This window comes from Peromyscus maniculatus, chromosome 18 (assembly GCF_049852395.1).
Source record: "Peromyscus maniculatus bairdii isolate BWxNUB_F1_BW_parent chromosome 18, HU_Pman_BW_mat_3.1, whole genome shotgun sequence".
Classification (NCBI taxonomy): Eukaryota; Metazoa; Chordata; class Mammalia; order Rodentia; family Cricetidae; genus Peromyscus; species Peromyscus maniculatus.
In genome coordinates this window covers 12,422,793-12,442,337 of record NC_134869.1, presented here as the reverse complement: position 1 = coordinate 12,442,337, position 19,545 = coordinate 12,422,793, and the positions used below count along the sequence as shown (strand labels likewise).

General features: G+C 42.5%; 1 protein-coding gene across 3 annotated transcripts in view; it reads right to left on the bottom strand.

Annotated features, from left to right (window-relative positions):
- C18H12orf42 (chromosome 18 C12orf42 homolog) overlaps positions 1 to 19,545 on the bottom strand; it is a 150,437-nt gene that overhangs the window by 59,467 nt on the left and 71,425 nt on the right. The gene's annotated exons all lie outside the window — the stretch shown is intronic.

Here is a 19,545-nt window from a genome sequence, read left to right as displayed (position 1 = left end):
GAGGAGAAAGGGAAAGAAGGGAACAGGAGGTGGTACAACTGACATGGAAGCCTACTACTGCAGAAGTTTCCGAAATACGTATACATATGTAAAGGGAATTTCAATGAAGTCACCGTGTCATGGGGGAGAGAATGCATCAATTAGACATCCCATGCCACCAAGTAAAACCACCAGTGCCAGAAGTGGGTTACATCACGTTGAGTTGTTGGCCAAAGGGGTCCCCAGCATCACAAACTATCGCCCCGGCTAGCGGTTGTTCTCCACGCCCTGATGGGAAAGCCTTCTTGCTGAGGAAAACACTTAGGTCATGAACACAGACACAGAGTTCGTGCTGACTAGATGCTTCACCCCTGCACCGTCTAGTGTTCACCGTGCTGGAAGGCACTCTGGACACTGCCAGAGGAGAACAGGAGTCATTCCTATCACCCGGTGACCAACCCAGTGACCCACAACAGTAACCCACCTACGAGGCTACTCCGACCACACACAAGGGCTTCTGTCATTTTTCTTTCTATTTTTATTTTTACTTTCATGAACTTGGGAGTCCGGATTACAGTTCTGGATCCACATGGCTTGTGTAAAGCCAATACTTTTATTTGAGCACATCACTGCATCCTCCATCCTATTGGTTGTGGAAACTTTAGTTAAGGACCAATGGCAAACAGAGATTCTGTCAGAACTCCTTGAGTGGAGGTTTCACGGTGACAGACTGCAGAGGCCGAGGCTGTGGCAGTTCTCCCACTACAGCAAGGCTTCCTGTCACTCTTTGGATGAGAAGGGCTGAGCTGGGTGGCCTGTATTCCAGTGCTATTCTTCCTGGGGCCCAGTGTGCTGTGTTTGTAAGATGCGGAGTCAAAAAGCAAGCTGTGTTCCTGGAAGTTTAATTTTACTCTAGGTAAAATTGATTGTTTCTGATAAGAGTTAGTACACATGAGGCTGCTACTCACTGACCTACACTCACTCTGTCTGCCTTGGGAAGAAATTCCTAGGAAATCTACTTCTCCCCCAAATTAAAGGGACAATGCTTGCTACCAGCCCTTATGCCTACAATCAAGAGGTAGGTTTTATTGTTGTCAATACCTGGAGTAAACCCTAGAGTAAAAAGCCGAAACAGCACTCCTTAGGTGCATGCCAACTGCAGCTGCTTTCGGCTTCTTACAACATTCAAAAGTTACAGGAAGTTTCAGAGGAAACAGGGAAATACCATGGCTCTTGTACAGCAGGAAATTCAGATCCAAGTAAAATGGATTTGTACAAAGAGTCATTTCTTATATAAAAAAAAAATTTATCCTGCAGGCTAGAGAGGTTGTTCAGTGGTTAAAAGTATTGGATGCTCTTCCAGAGGACTCTGATTTCTATTCCCAGCACCTACATGGCAGCTCACGATCATCTGTAACTCTGGATTGAAAGGATTCAATATCTTATGATCTCCAAGGAAACTAGGCATGCACAAATGTACATGCAGGCAAAATAATCACACAGAAGATAAAACATAAACTTAAAAATTTTAAATTATTGTGTAAGAATAATCACCTCTAGACATACTAAAATTTATATTTCAAAATAATTCCTCATAAATCTAGCCCAATAGAATCTATAAACTACACTAAACGACATCAGTAACAGCTGAATGAGAAGGGTCCTTCTGAAAATAAAAAAAATATATCAGAAATTGTTTATAATATTGAAAATGAAATTGCTAAAAGGAAAGGATTTCAATAATGTTCTCATAAGTAGGTTTATAGAAAGCCAAAAAATCCTTATGATCACTTAAGATATAACATTAATGAAAAATTATTCATTATAGTGCACAAAATTGATGCCAAAATATCATTTTTTTAATTTTGTGGGTCCTGACTAAAAATTATATGTTGCTATTATTTATGGCACATGTATTAATAATAAGGTATTTTAAAGCTAAAAACTGTATTGTTTTATTACCATTAACAGGTGACATTTACATTTTGCTCTGCGATCCAGGTCTTGACAGTATCTGTAGAATTTTTCAGAATAAATCTTAAATTCCCACAGGCAATTGGACAAGGGCAAAAATCCTGAGCCCAGTGAATAAATTCTGCATCTCTTCCCTGTGTCATTTAGAGGTGGCCTTTCTGTCTTGGGAGAGCACTTCCTACCACAGCTTAAAACATCTAAGACCAGTCTCTGGCCACATGATTAGAAAATCATAACATCTGCCATCTCCTGGAAGTGCGAGTTTTCTAGAGTCAAAGACAGCACAGCACAGACGCACTTCGGTGACTCTCTGATCTTTGGCATCTCGGGCCGGTGCCATTCTGATTTACATTCTTTTGTGATCTGTCCGGGTGATATTTGTTTTATTTATATCCTTTGTCATGCATCTCTGAGAACGTTAAGATCTCTTTGTCACTATTGAAATAAGTTTCACAATAAAGTGCCATAGTGTGGGTTTTCTTTCACTGTCTGGGCGTTCCAACCACTCCTCTCGACCTGGAAATTCCTGTTTTGCAGTTTTACAAACCTTTTCCCCTTTTCCCTTTTTCTTTTCTTTCTTTCTTTTTTTGTGCGCGCATGCTCGAGCGTGTGTGTGTGTGTGTGTGTGTGTGTGTGTGTGTGTGTGTGTGAAATGATTCATAGACTCTCTTTGTGTGTGTCTGCTCTCTTCCTCCCCTCCCTCCTCTTCTTTCCTCCCTCCATCCCACCCCCTTCTCTCTTGTTTTCCATTTTCTTTTAAGTTTTCCTTTCTACTTTCTAGGGACTTCCTTCTCTCACGTGGCACATCACACAGTTCCTCTCCAGTGACTTTCTTGATCATGCGATCTCTTCTTTTTAAACGATGGCATCGTAGCCATGTGTTTGGGATAGTTCGTCTCTTCTCTCATTTGGGTGTGGGGTCTGCAGGATCAGGTATGGATGAATTTTGTCTGTTTGCTTCTCTGGACTCCCCTCTTCTGTGTATTTCAGTCTATCCCATGTTAAAGACTTCCCTTGGGGACCTGAAGAGGTTTGACTACCCATTCACTTTTTCCTTTAATTTTTTTCCCTTTTAAAAGTATTTTTTTTTTAGCCAGGTGGCAGTGGCACATGACTTTAATCCCAGAACTCGGGAGGCAGAGGCAGGTGGATCTCTGTGAGTTCAAGGCCAGCCTGGTCTACAGAGTGAGATACAGGACAGGCACCAAAACTACACAGAAAAACTCTGTCTCAAAAAACAAAAAAACAAAAACAAATAAAGTATTTATTTTTGAGAAATTATTTTATGGACACAATGTATTTTCATCATATCTATCCCTCTATTTCCACTCCCATTCTCTACACATTATTTCTCTCCTCTCTCTCTTCTCTCTCTCTCTCTCTCTCTCTCTCTCTCTCTCTCTCTCTCTCTCTCCCTCTCTCTCCTCTCACAAATTCATGACCATTTCCTTCATGGTTATTGTTGAGAGATACATAGAAAGATAGATAAATATAAACTACTACTACTAAGCCCAATTCATGTGCCCATATGTACTTTGGTATAGGAATAGTCAACTCATCGGGCACACACAACCTATCAGGGGACTTGTCCTTGAAGAAAGCTGACTACCCGTCCCTCAGCAGCCATCGACTTCCTGTAGCTCTTCAACCAGAGGTGGAGCCTTGAGTGAGCTCTTCTCCATCCATGCTGGAATGTTGATTGGTATGGCCATGTGCATGGAACCTCACTGTTGGGAATTCGGGGGCACAACATCTCCATGATGGCCAGGAGACACTACTTTACAACAGTCCCTTCACTTTTCATAGTAAAGCACTAAACACTAAAAGTCCAGCTCCAAGCTTCAGACTCAGGTGTCCCAACACCAAGGGACAGCAAGCCTGTCTTTCCTATGACAGATTCCTGGTGGTTCAAGAAAAAAACATTTCTTAGGCTTGTTTGTTTATTTTCTCAAATCCAAGGCTGGGAGATATTCTCCTGGATGAAGAAATCCAGGGGAACAGAGCAGGAGGAAATGGTCTGAAGGTCCTTATATAAGGCAACTAAATAAAATTTCAAGGGCTGGAGAGATGGCTCAGGGTTCCAGAGATCCTGAGTTCAACTCCCAGCAACCACATGGTGGCTCACAACCATCTGTAATGAGATCTGGTGCCCTCTTCTGGCCTGCAGTCATACATGCTGTATACATAATAAATAAATAAATAAATAAATAAATAAATAAATAAATAAATAAATAAATAAATAAATCTTTTTAAAAAATTTCAAGATATTACTGTGTAATCTCCATGTCATCCTCGAGTTGAGAACTTTTTATCTTTGTTTCCAGGAAGTCAATCCTTGTCTTGACTCTGCAGGGTGAGCCAAGGGTGGTAGAACTCAGAAGCCAGCCTCTTACCAGCCTCCTTTAAAACCTTCCCCGCCCCCCACTAGCTGGTTGGTAAATAAAGGAGACATTGGGATCTGGGTTTTCTGTGGGTATAGCATGAGAAAATGCCTCTCCTTTCAGGCCCCTGGATAGACATCTGTTGGAAGCCATTGCTTCCTGTCGAAATTGTCATTTTTTTTAAAGCATCTTTACTTTCAAAGAATTATTGAAGCAAAATCACTTGATACACAGTCCCCTCTGTGACCTTATCCTTAAACATAGGTACATTCCATCAAAGTGGCACATGTCAATCATTTCCAGAATCATATGAGACAAAAATAAAAATATACAGTCTTTATAAGAAACATTGAGTTACCCCAGGGAAGCTCTGAAAGCCAAGAGCTACTGGCCTGACGTGACCAGGCTATGCCAGGTTCCACAGGGCTCTGAAAGAGCTACACATATCAATCCCCTAGCTACCTGCAAGCAATGTGCAGTATGCAAATTAGAAGTCTCTTCCATCATGAACTCACTGGCATTTGAAGGGAGGAGATGTGTGAAGTATGGGAAGCACACAATGTCTGACAATGCAGCCCTCACTTTCTTCACTAGCTAAGGTAGGCCGCTTTTTCCAGAAGACTACCCATGCCGTAGTTCCCAGCCAACTCTTTCAAAACCATCTTCTGACCATAGGCAATTGATCCCTATGGAAGAAGTAAAGGCTATGCTCCTTACCCAACCAGTACCACCCAAGGCAAATACCTGGACCCATGAGGAACCCCTTCAATAACAGGAATCTGGACCCCAGACACATTCACCCTGGTGACTGGAAAGAGAAAGGCTTCCACCCCTAAGCAGTGATACAGAGCTGTGGAGACAAAGAGACTAATTTGGAGGAAGCTACACAGCTTGGCAGAGAACAAGAGTGCTCAGACCCCGGGACTCCGATTAATCCTTGCTATTCTCCAACTGCCTCTGATAGTCACCCGGTATACAGTCCTCCCTAGGCTTTGGGTCCTCAGTCAGGTACTGGGCTTTCTCCAGGGTGATTCCTGTCGGTGGGAATGTTTTCTAACAGAACAAAGTGCCAAACACAGAGGTGGTAAGGGAGTGCATGAATTGAGCAAAAAAATATCAATGAACATTGAAAAGGAGAAGACAAGAATTGCAAAGTCTTTTTTTTTTTGAAGTCTCTTTTAAAACATTAAAATGAAGAACAAAAGAGATCTAGGCCTCAGTTTAGACATACAGAGACACCTGGGTCCTCCTATCCACAGAGAAACTGGAGAAACATCTGTGATACATTTGATCACAGTTCTCAATAGTGTTGGAGGTCCTTATATGTTCTGTTTGTCCTAGGAGTTTGTCCTGGTATCTTCCAGATGATCAAAGTTTCTACCTGTATTTCATTATTAATTGGCCTGTCAAATAAGGTCAGTTTTCCTTATCTATTATTAGCCTTCTTTTTATTAGACCATAAATAAAATGCAACTGATCTCCTATCTATGCCAGCCCGTCCATTATTATATACTGCATACACACACATGCATACACATACAAGCATGCGCGCACATACACACACACACACACACACACACACACACACACACACATAGTAAATATCTGAGACCCAAACATTGAGGAGGCATATGCATACAGAGACAAACCATCAATATTCAGAAGAAACAAAAATGAACAAAGTGAAAACATGTAAAATAGGTCACTATCTCCTTGATAGTTGCTGAAATGTATATAACTAAACTTAAAGGTGGTGCTTTTCAATAACATATAAATTCCAGGTCCTTCCAGGTCCTCCTTGGTGTACTTGAACAAAGGAACCATAATTCAATTGTCCAATGATTTATTATAAAACACTTTGCCTACACTGGATATTTGGATGTGTAAACATCAGAGTACTACAACCCCCACCATCCCAGGCTTCACATTTCAGATTTCATTAGCCAATAAAACCAGGTTTATTTATAATAAAGTTAAGCCTTTCAAACCACTGACCATGGAAACCAGATTTTGAAATAATTCAGATTTGTGTTTCTGTTCTTTCTAATTAAGGGTAATATCGGGAAGCGCAGACAGTGGGTAGCATTGTTCAAGCACCATGGATTTAAGCAAGAAAATCTGATTATCAGCTCATGTCAGAAGCCAAGCGATAATGCAGCTTAGCATTCGTTTGGGCTTTTTCTTTGGCCAAAAGATAATTACCGTTCATGAGGCCTTACGTAAGTGTATCTAATATCTAAGGCCCTAAAACTTTATGAATAGCAAGAGCATACAATGAGCAAAGAAGAATTATCATACTTACTATTTCTATGCCTTGTTCCAGCATGATAATTTCATTACCTAGCAAAGTCGAACCTCTAAAATCAAAGTATCATTTCTTAAAGGACAAGAAGTTGAACACACTGGCAAGGTTTTCTGCCCAATTTCCTCTGGGGAAAGTTATTTCTATCAAATAAGAAGCAGATGAGGCAGAATTTTAATAGGAAATGTACCAAGGGGTCTTGGAGTTACCTAACGAGGTCATTGCACAAACAGACATTAAGCTGGAGTAAGACGTTGTTTTCTTCCGCATGCGATTATTTCTCGGGCTTATGCCATTGCTGAGTGTGAAGCTTCGTACTGTCAAGCAGATACACAGATACACAGAGCGGAAAAGCTCTGACAGAAAAGAGTGTCTGAGGGAACACTGCTGAATACAACCAATGTGGATCCGAGTCTCAAAGAAGAAAGGCCAGAGACCCAGAGCACAAAAGTGATTTGAAAGAGTCGCTTGACATTTGGCACAGGAAACCAAATCTAATGGTGAAGATGATAAAATCAGGCTGTGAAATAGTTCCAGGTAATATGCAAAGAACGCCTTTTTAGCAACTGCTTTGGTGGGTATACATAATGTCTTCAGCTATAAATTTTTATTTTTAGCAATATATTTTGCTTTCTTGTCACTATATAGCAGAAGCACTAATACTTTATTGAGTGCTTGCTATAGATCATTGTTATAAACACTCTGGACCAGAGGTTCTCAACCTGTGGCTCATGACCCCCTCAGGGGTCACATATCAGAAATCCCTCATCTCAGATATTTACATTATGATTCATAACAGTATCAAAATATAGTTATGAAGTAGCAAGGAAAATAACTTTATGGTTGGGAGTCAGCACAACATAAGGAACTGTATTAAAGGGTTGTAGTTTTAGGAAGGCTGAGAACCACTGCTCTAGACATTTCAACTCCTCATAACAACTTTGCAGAATCAGGATTTTGTTTTCCACATTTTACAAATGATGAAAATGATATAGAGAAGCTTCTACCACCCCAGATTTTATAGAGTTCTTTTTTTTTTTTTATTTACCTTCACAATTAGAGCAAGTTTTATCATTCACATTTCTGATGGGTAGCTGAAATCATTCATAGTTCCCAGCATTGATGCTGCATGTTCTATACTCAGAATGTCTGTGCTGCGCTGACATTCACCCATAGGGCATCCTGAGGCAAAGGGAAGGTGCTGGGCCTCTGAAGGAGAATTAGACTGCTGACCCAGGCATGAGCAATCAATCCCAAGAGCTACATCCCAACCCAGGCCTGAGCAATCAGCAGATCACCACCACATCCTCCACCAAGCCAAAGCCAAATGGAAGCACTGTCCCGAGCTCCCTCCTTACCAGGGTCATTGAGGCAGAATAGGGAGTGTGGAAGCACTTGAGGAAGGACCAAGCGTCCTGCTGCATAGGCTCAGACACGCTGCGCTAACACCGGAAGCGCATGGCTGACAAAGGTGACCCACACGGACCCTGTGTGGATCTGACCTTCACATGACGGTTGTGTAGCTTCGTGTTCTTGAGGGACTCCCAAAAACGGGAGTGGGTGTGTCTCTGACTCTTCTGCCTAAGATTGGGACCCCTTTCCTCCCCCCGCGGTTGCCACATTCAACCATGACATGAGGGTGTGTGCCCGGTCTTACTGTCTCTTGTTAGGCCACGTGCAGTGGATATTCCTGGGAGACCTGCTCTTTTTGTCTTTGAAGGGAAACAGAGGAGATGATCCTGGAAGAGAGGGGAGGTGGTGGAGGGACTTGGAGGAAGGGAGGGAGGGGAAACTGCAGTCAGGATGTAATGTAGGAGTGAAAAATAAAGGTTTTAAAAAAAAATGTCCATGGCCCTGCTGCAGCCAGGGCCTGTGTTGACCTCTGTTGGTCCTGTTGCCCCTGAAGACTGTACAGATGCCCAAGGTCTGGCCCACCACCTGAGGCTGTGTTGGTGGTGTCTTGAGGGCTATGTTGATCTGAGTGGTCTGCACTGCCACCTGGGGCCGTGGCAATGTCTGGGCCCAGACTGCAGCCGAGGGGCATGTCTGGGTCTGTGATCCTGTTGCAGCTGGGATCTGTGTTGATCTCCGTGGTCCATGTTACCACAGGGGGCCATCGGAACCATGGGTGTTGAAATCTGAGGACTGTGCTGATCCAGCACCGCCCTTCGCTGACCCTGGGAGAGCTGACCCAGCTCACAGGAGAGCGGGTGCTACTTCTCATCATGGGCGTGGGAGAGCTGGTCCTGATGGCACGGGGAAGAGGAGAGCTGGCTCCGCCCCCTGCCCCTCCTCAGCCACCTAGACTGATGAAATCACCTACCACCCAGACCCACATCCAAGGTTTTGAGTTGGCCCAGCCCAGCATTTACCCCACGAAACAACTAGAATGGGAAATTGTGTTTTAAGCTGTGTGTGGCTTTCCCACCTACTTCTGGTTCTGTGCACACCTAGGGATAAACTGCTTCTTTGGAAGAGGGATCTTGTAAGACAGGCAGGTCCCTGGAGATCCGTGGGATTGAGTTTATGGGGATACTAAAGCAGCAATAGCAGAGGATAAAACAGTTGATGATAGTGGCCACCAAGCTGGAAAAGGGAGCAGGAAAACAGTGTTTCCTATCCCAGAATCCTTAGCCCTAGCCCTCCGCTCTAATAGGACATACTCATGAGGGAGCACAATTACATCCCAAGTCAACAGAGCTCTCGACCACACTGAATTAGGGTCTACATCAATCCACTGGGTGCTTGCTACACATTCTGTGAAATAAAGTATATCATGTCCATTTTACAGATACAGCAATCATATCTAATAGCAGCTATTGAGAAATGAGAAGCCACCAGGGGAAATTATCTACACTGAAGGGAGAGCCCAGAGTTCCATAATACTATGAGGCTATGTCTCAAGTAGTGGAGAGCGTGGAGGTCCACAGTATGGTGAGGATATGTCTCAGGTAGTGGAGAGCCCAGAGGTCCACATTGTGGTGAGGATATGTCTCAGGTAGTGGAGAGCCCAGGAGTCCACAGTGTGGTGAGCATAAGTCTCAGGTAGTGGAGAGTCCGGAGGTCCACAGTGAGGTGAGGATATGTCTCAGGTAGTGGAGAGCCCAGAGGTCCACAGTGTGGTGAGGATATGTCTCAGGTAGTGGAGATCCCAGAGGTCCACAGTGTGGTGAGGATATGTCTCAGGTAGTGGAGAGCCCAGAGGTCCACAGTGTGGTGAGCATAAGTCTCAGGTAGTGGAGAGTCTTAGTGGAGAACTTGCCTTACAAGCATGACAACCTTGAGTTCAATCCCAGGAAACCCATGTAAAATTACTGAGCATGTTAAACCCAGAAATCGGGAAGCAGAGATAGGTGGATTCCTTGGGTGCCCTGGCCAGCCCTCTTAGCCTAGTTGGCCAGCTCCAGGCTAGTGAGAGACTAAATCCAAAATGAAACAAAAATTAAAAAGTAGATGGTACCTAAGACATGACACCAATACCTGAGGTTGTCCTCTGTCCTCCACATGTAAATACACACACACACACACACACACACACAGAGAGAGAGAGAGAGAGAGAGAGAGAGAGAGAGAGAGAGAGTTTCTGATAATAGAATGTCAACTCTGATTAAGACAAGGTGAGTTACCAGCATCACCCTGTTATCAAAGACAGACTTAGATGTCACAAGAAAATGACAGACCAATACCCCCAACAAACAGTGGTACAAAAATCCTCAATGAAGATCTAGGAAACATAAAAAGAATCCTGTACCAGGACCAAGTGGGTTTTGTTCCTAGAGTGTAAGGGTGGTTTAATGTATTGAGTGGAGAGGATCAAAGTAATGTATTCGTCTAGCATGATTATCTCAGTTGATACCAAAATACTGCATCCAAGGGCGGCCAATGAACTTTCATGATAAAGAACACTCAAGGAAACAGAATAGGGAGAAACTGCTTCTACATAATGAAGGTTATTTATGACATGCCCACAACTAACATTATACTCAGTATTAAAAGACTGATGATTCTTTTTCATCATTTTGGAGCAAGACAAGCATGCCTGCTTTCACATCTATTCAACACAGTATTAGAAGCGCTTCTGGGATAATTGGGTTAAAAAAGAAAAGTAACAGAAGATGTACAAGGATGAGGTCAAACAATCTCTCCTTACTAGTGATATGAGCTCATATGTAGAAAACCTAGAAGAAGAGCCGAGTCGCTGAGATCACAGACCTGTGCCAACCAGGCTGGGCTGCAGTTTTTTAAAATAATCTAGAAAACAAAAGCAAAAGAACAAAATGAATTGTCCAAAATAGATCCTGTGGTTTCACATGGGATTAAAAGAGTGGGTGAGGGGATGACACAAAGCCCAGTGATGGAAGAAGACAGGTGCCAGGGTTCTGTGCCTGTGAGTGGCTCCCTCACACTCCTGCCTGTGTCTTCACAGATGGATAGGAAGAAGGGTTGGGCATGTAGAGGGCTGAAGGAAGCTCTACACTGCCCCCTGTGGCAGCCTGAGGAACTCTTCTCACAGGAAAGCCAGAATTTTTGACTGTGCTACAGAAACAAATTTCAGGACACATCAGCATGAAGCAGTGTCAAGTTTGTTAGGGAGATTTCTTTTCTTTTTTTTTTCAAGACAGGGTTTCTCTGTGTAGCTTTGCGCCTTTCCTGGATCTCACTCTGTAGCTAAGTTGGCCTCAAACTCACAGACATTTGCCTGCCTCTGACTCCCAAGTGCTGTGATTAAAGGCATGCAGCCCGGCGCAGGGCAGATGTTTTAAGAGATTCAAACACAGGAGTTAACAGAAAGGCAAAGGAGGAAAGGATAATACATGGCAGTGTGGACATGGCCTTCTCAAGAGAGACTCATACTTAGTTGTCTTTATGACATACATACATGTGATTTGGGTGGCTTCTGAAGTTGTATCTCAAAGGATTGCTGAGGGATACAAATGAAACCATGACATGTTTTCTGAAGAACATTGGTTAGGATTATAACTGATAAAGTAAAACTCTGCTCCAATAAATAAATATGAAGTTAACATGTTTCTACTGGAAACAAAAGTTTATAGTCTCAGTTTATAAGATTTCCAGAAAAATTAGGTTGACTTCTAAGAAGGAATTAAGACCATATATGGTTAGGTCTTAAGTATAATTCATTTTAACTAATATTCTTTTTTTTAAAGATTTATTTATTATGTATACAGTGTTCTGCCTACATGTATGCTTGCAGGCCAGAAGAGGGCACCAGATCTCATTACAGATGGTTGTGAGCCACCATGTGGTTGCTGGGAATTGAACTCAGGACCTCTGGAAGAACAGCCAGTGCTCTTAACTGCTGAGCCATCTCTCCAGCCCCCTAATATTCTTATTTAAAAGATCTCTGCATAGGGAGCTGGAAAGATGACTCTGTAGTTAAGAGGTTTTGCAATACTGAGGACCAGAGTGTAGGTCCCAGCACCCACATAACAAGCCAGACTCCCACACACACCTCTATCCCCAGCTCCAAGTTGAGAGGGAACAAGGGGTTTTCTGGCTTCCAGCCTAGCTGGGAAAACATGGAGAGAACTTGCCTCAAAGAAAATAGGGAGAGAGTGATAGAAGAGGACACCCAACTTCCCTTCTGACTCCATACATGAACACAGATGCTAGCACCTAACACACATATGCTAGGCACACACACATATACATTCACACACGTGTACATACACATTCCCATAGGCACATACACATATACATATATTTGCACAGATACACATTCCCATAGGCACATACACATATACATATATTTGCACAGATACACATTCCCATAGGCACATACACATATACATTAACACACACACACACACAAACACATTCCAATAGGCACATACACATATACATCAACACACATGAACAAACATATTCCCATAGGCACATATACATACACATTAACACACATAGGCAAACACATTCATATAGGCATATATACATATACATTCACACAAATAATATGTAAATAAATGAAATAAATCTTAAAAATTTAAATAAATTAAATAAATGGGGCACTGAGTCTATGAAGGCAAACTTGAGTGCAAATTTTGTCAATCAGGCAAGAATTCTTGACTTTTTACTGGCAAGAGATGTTAATCAGACTCCAGGGTGAGGGGATAGGTCCTTTTCCTGTGTCTTCTTAGTTTTCCTCATCTTGCGCTCCTTCCTCAGAGCATCCGCCTTTCAAACCGAATGTGTTCGCTTTCTCATTCATCCCACGTGACTTTTCTCTTGCATTTTCCATATTTTTGTCATTTTGCTTTGCAAGTTGGTAGGTTTTTCTGCAACGCTCCTTCAATTGTCTACTAAAACTTTGGCTTCCAACAATCACACACTTGATTCCATGAACTCCCTCTGTCCGCGGATTGCTGCTTTTTAAAGGACACAGCTGTTCTTAGCTTGTGTCTTCTCACAACCAACCCCGCCCCCACCCCAGAGTACTAATCAGCCGTCTTTTTAGAGGGAGGTTTTACTTCTGGTTTCTGAATGATGTCAGGGTTCTCCACCACCATTTCCTCTGTTGGATTTTCTTGGTCTTTCTCTTTGGTATAATTGGTTTACCTTGAATTCTACGAGTCCTTGATACAGGAAGCAAAAGCAAAACCCGAGCTGATGAGTCACTTCTGCCTGTGTGTAGATGTGATGATGATCCTTTTGAAGAATTCAGGGTTTCCCACAATGAGGGTGACCATGGTAGGAGGGGTAAAGGACATAAACTGACTGACTTCATGTCACATCTGGGCTAACCTGGACTCTTCTGAATATTAGAAAGAAAGGGCGTCATTTAAAGGCACCAATTTCCATATCAGATTTCCTGGTTCTCCCTTAAAAATGCATTTGCTTTCTTTGGAAAAAAGCACTCTTCCTGTTTTGTCCTGGGAAGGAAGCTTGCCCACACACCAGCCTTGCACATCTCAGGGCAGAGAGACATCTGACTGAAAAGTGTGGAGACCAGGTAACTGCGCATCTTTGGCTCAGAAGTCTTCCCACTCTGTCCCTCAGAGTCTGCAGACACAAGTGACTCCATCTGCATTTTGGCCTATGGTTCTCAGGGAACACACCTGCCATCTCCATGCTCCCAGGAGATCTGGACTTCAAAGCATGACCCGGGTTGTCCAGAGGAGGCTGTCATGCTGGAAGTCAGGTCAGAAAGCTCACTTGCCACACACCTAAGTCAGCATTCCCAGCCAATCTGGTATTTTGATTTCTCTTTAATTGAAATGGATGCAAAGAAAAAAAGAAAACAAAACAAACAAACAAAAAACTGTTACACTTTGGCAGCTTAGACCCAAGACGATTTTCCAGTATTTGATTTGGTTTGGCTTTTGTTTTGTTTGTTTGCCTATCTGGTTCAGCTTGCCTCCTACCAACTCCTTTCTGTGGAAGGAGGGCATTTCCCACTAGGAAGCATCCTCCAGAGGAGGGTGATGATGACCATCTCCCAGACCCAAGGCATCGTGTAGGTATCTGCTTCTTAACCCATGGCACTGTCTGAGATTGGGCTTTCCAGGCATGAAGGAGGCCCTGACACCCAGTGTCCAAGCTGAAACTGAGGAGGTTCTCTCTGATTCTCTCCCAGGAGCTACGGAAGTCAAATCTGCTGCCCCGGCACATAGCTGGAGCCCCATTTAGTCAGCATACCTATCTCCCTGCCAGGACTTCTCAGTGCTGCTATGGTGACTTAAATTAGGCATCAGAAGCAGGTGTCTCCAGAAGTATTTACATTTAAGCCTTTCCCAGCAAGACCATGGAGCTGCTATTTCAATACAGCTTTTCCACCTTAGGAGGAATGTTAATAATTTCCCTTCTTTATTATAAAAGTGGTAACTGTTCACTCTAAAATCCTCAACCATACTAAAGAGGGTGTAGATTTTACCACCCTCAGATAATTAAAAGTGAAAATGTTCTCAGGTGCTTCCATGGGTTTTGATGTATATGTATTAGAATGGTATGTGCAGTCATATATATATATATATATATATATATATATATATATATATATATATATATATATCAGAACCAGATAAAGCCATTTCCTCAATTAAACCTACTTTCAGACCCAGCTAGAAAGCAATTCAAGGTTTTACTGAAGTCGTGCAAGAAAAGGGTCACCTCACACAGTGTACACTGGGTTCCCAACACTGTTCACCTTTCACCTTCCTGCCTAGATCCTGTTCTTGTGGGCCCCTCTCCCCATTTATCCCTACTCCCTCCAAAATATCCGTATCCTCAAGACTCAGTGTAGACTTCTAATGTACACACACACACACACACACACATACACACACACACACACACACTTCTTCCCACCTTGCCTGTACATCAGCAGATCTAATCCATTCCAAAATCACTAAGCTTTCTAGAATTCTCAGTTCTCCTCTGTATCTATCACTGGATTGACATAATAAAGAGGCAAATGTCGCTAGCACATCAAAGCAACAAGGGCATCTCATTCCTCAAAGAGCAGTAGAAAGGTCAACACTGTGAAGACACATCTGCACATCATCGTGGTCACACCATGACACTTGAACACTACAGCTTTGAACACTACAGCTGGCGTCTACCTACAGGTGAGCTTCTGTGGTTACAGCATTCCAACTCTTTAAAAGCATACAGGGTTGTACAATGATAAGAATGCACTGACCCAGATCCTTGTTGATGAGTGTGGAGGTTGTTTCTGATTATTTTACCATCAGGAAGACTGCTTCATCAAATAAACATTGATGCATGTGTCTCTTTACATATGGGAACTCTAGATGCTTTCTTAACAAGCATTGATTTCTGTCTTCCTGGAACAACTTTGTATAATTACTAATGTGTTGAATATATATATATAATAGAATTTTAAAATATATAACATAATTAATATAATATATAAATAATTACATATACATATTTTATATACACACATATTTTTAACTGGGTAGATCACTGAATAAAGGAACATATAACGGTGTACAGCTGTGAACTACAATCAAGGTAAATGACATATTGGTTCACGCTATGAACAGGATCTCTGCTTAACTGCTCTGGAATTCGACTTTCTCCTCCTATAACATAGGGAACATAGTTTTAAGAAACTGTATGGAATAAGATGAATGGCTATTAATAATGAGGCTTAGCCCCAGAGCAATTCAAGATCGTCACTGAGATAAAATAAAGTATCTGTGGAATCATTAAATAACGATCTGTTGCCATGAACTTTCACTGACAGGGACAATCACCAGAAGTGTTTGAAAGGCACAGTGCAGAAAGAGCTGGACATGGGCAGTGGAGCTCCGGGTGATACTCCCAGTTCTGTATTAAGACATTCTGGCTGCTTTAAACTTCCAATGACAACTTCAACAATTAAGTTTATAAGTACATCATTTCTATTATTAAAAATTAAAAAATAACCTAAGAGGGCCGGGAGAAATGCCTCAACAGTTCAGAACTCTTGCTGCTCTTCCAGAGGACCCGAATTTGGTTCCCAGCACCCACACTGGGCAGCTCATAATGGACTTCAGTCCTGCTCCAAGGGAATCCACTGCCCTCTCTGACCTGCAGTCACCTACATACGACTGTCATGCAGACAGACACACACACACACACACACATACACACACACACACACACACACACACACACACACACACACACACACACACACACAAGTAAATAAAACTTGAAAGACCAAGGTAACAGCTATATAAACAGGCTAAACTTTGGGTAATTTAAATGCTGTCATAAAGAAATGTACTTGTTAAAACAGTTGGTTACACAGTGCTAAGTGATGGCCAAAGGGAGTGATTCCTGATACTAAAAAATACAAAAAACAAAACACAAAACAAAACAAAAAAACAACTAATAGCAGAACTTTGGGGGCACTTCGATCACTGTTTAAATCCTAGCATTTATTCATTCATTCATTCTTCACTTAATGCAATGTAAGTGGTTTGTATGCCAGGCACTACATTAAGCTGTGGTAAACAAATCTTCCACATTTTCCCCTTTAAAGACAGTTAATCTTACATGGTGTTGTCTGTCATTGTCTAGAGTATGATATAAGCTTGATAATTTATATGCAGTAGTACATGTAAAATGCACGGCATATTTAGCAGACAGAGACTTCTTCCCCCACTTCTCTACTGGTACTCAAGTACTGGAGGCAAACTGAAGACGTATTAGCTAACCCACAGGCAGATGCTAAAGAAAGCATCAACCAATCAGAGATGAACGATCGACAGTTACATCCAATTGAGTCCAACAACACAGGACCTGCTTGACGATGCCTGCTAGCTAGGCCTGTGTACTCATAAAGCCCCACATTCGACAGGACGCAGCTTGGCAAGCAAGATCCTCGTAACAAAAGTTAGGGGACACCTCAAGCTCTACTGTAGAGTCTGCTCCGCAGAGTAAGTTGGGAAACTATAGCCTCAGTTTCCTCTTCCAGAAAACGAGGGCTCAGGTTACTCCTTCTCTAAAAATGCCCATCAAAGCTGCCAGCCATCACTTGGCAGGCAACTTTCTCAGAACAAAATTTAACACATAGCGTCTTCCAAACCTCAGAGATGGCTTGAAAGCTTCGGAGAGTTCAGCTTTAGCCACATAGCCAGTTGGTTTTTTTCCCCATCCTAAAATATATAATGTGTAGAAACTAATAAGTTTAGAAACACTTAGTACTGAATATAATAGCCCATTTGAAAAAAAATTAACCAGTCACTTCATGTTTTAGCAAACACTCTTACCATTGTGTGGCGTTTTATTGTCCCCTCTGGTGAATAGAGCCTTTAAAAATGTATACGCCTGGAACTGAATGCCGTGTCAAATCTATTGGCTCTGTGTGTTTAAACACCTGCGTCTCATCACCAGCCCTTCATAATATTGTTAAACAATAATTATACTTATGATGAGTAGTCAATCTGAAGATATTCTTCCTTGAGATGTACTCGTTCTTGTATTATAAGTAAGTAACCCATTCGTAGCTTACAAAAGCGACTCAGGTAGAACGGCACTCACCCATCCATCCATCTAATGAGCTTTGAAATTGTTATAATAAATTGTCCCATGTCATCTCCTCTATTAGAGACTTCTTGCCTGGTTTTACAAGAATGATCAATGTTTGTTTACTAAAGTTCTAAATTTCACTTGCCTAATAAGATTAAAATCTTTTTTAAAAAAATGTTACTTTGAAATTTGACTGAGTGTCATTTACCTCTGTTTTTTTTGTTTGAAAGAAAGAATGGAAACTTTGAGGCAGACGTGGTGCACATTTAATCCTAGCACTCTGGAGGCAGAAGCAAGAGAATAGCATGGGTTCTAGGCTAACCTAGGCTTCATAGAAAGACCCTGCCCCAATCAATATATAAACAATTTGAGAGAAAAGCTAAGTTTGCCTTAGAGGCCGTCTGCACACTACTAAAAACCAGTATTTGATGGTTAATTTAGAAAGAATCTCAGAAGAACTAACTCATCTACTTCCCAAACAAACAAACAACAACAAAAGACAGCAGTCTGCCCATCACTGGGGTCAAAAGGAATGACCTCCACAAAACAGAATCCACATAAAGAGGGTATCAGTGAAGTAAGATAATGAGTGACAGCCTCTAACGCACATGGGAGCACATGGCTGGAGTCACATCTAACTCACTGGGGCCCCCACACACTGTGCCTTATGAAGCTGATGTTTTCATTACAGGGTTTTGCAGACAACCTCACCCAAAGTCACCAGGAAGAAACTGAAGAGGACTTGAACTCAGGCTGTCTAGTCTCTGAGTCTGTCTTCCCAATCAATATTCCCAACTAGTTCTTCAGTTTCCACCCATGAGAGCCAAGGCCACCCAAACACAGGTTCCAGGAACCTCAGTGTACCACTTCTCAGTAACCTGGGATGCAAGAAAGAACTCAGTAGCAACTCTACTATGGTACAGAATTGGCCTTTGGATATCTGTCTGACCCGGACTCCAGACTAGCTCTGGCTATTAGTATGAACTCACTCCTCCTCTCCCAAGTCTATAAGCCCTAAAATTGTCTGATCAGCATCATGTCCATGTGAGTAAAGGAAGCTGCTAGATTTGGGTAAGTACTCCAAATCATTTGCCAAGAGTAGTCTTCCTAATGTCATCTGTAATGTGAGTCTTTGATCTCTAGACAAGATATCATCAGAGAACAGTCTGTGATGGTCGGGGCTAGCAGGACCCAAAGCCCACAGTGCAGGCTGGGTTTCTGAAGACTCACAGCAGACTGAAACATCACTCCATATTTGTTGTTTTCACTGTGGCCTTTTCCAGGTGAACAATCTCTGAAAGAGGCTGCAATACTCACTTGGACCATCGAGTGTTGACTCCAGGTGCCAGACATCAGAACCTCAATTATCTAGAAGAATTCCTCATGGGTTACCTCTATTGCCTCCAAGAAGTCATGCCAAATGGCCCTGTTAAACCACAGTTCCACTCTGCAGTCACAGTCCAGATGTGTTCCCACATTCCAAGCAGACCCACCCCCATGCCGTTAACAAACTGTATGGGAAATTGGGATGCCTGGCAGGTAGGTGTTCTCACACAAATGGACTTGCATACATACTCCCTCCTTGAAAATGAGCAAGCTCGGGAATCACTCCTGCCTACTAAGTCTGGGTTCTCCATCCCCAGGGGTAGCTCTAGCGCCTCCCTGGTCCAGAGGAGAGAAGTTGGTGGGTCTACGGGGTAGCTCAGTCTGGAAAATTGACACCCACCAGAGAGAGGGATTATTTCATCTACTCCAAATCTGGCTAGCTGGAGCAGGATGTGGGGACTCCTGAGACAGACTTGTGGGGAAGGAAGCAGAGCCCAGGGAGGAGCAAGCTGTTCTTCCCAATGATGAGCTTTGCAGCAGAAGATGAGATTTGGGCTGAAGGTGAGCAAGGCTGTGAAGAAC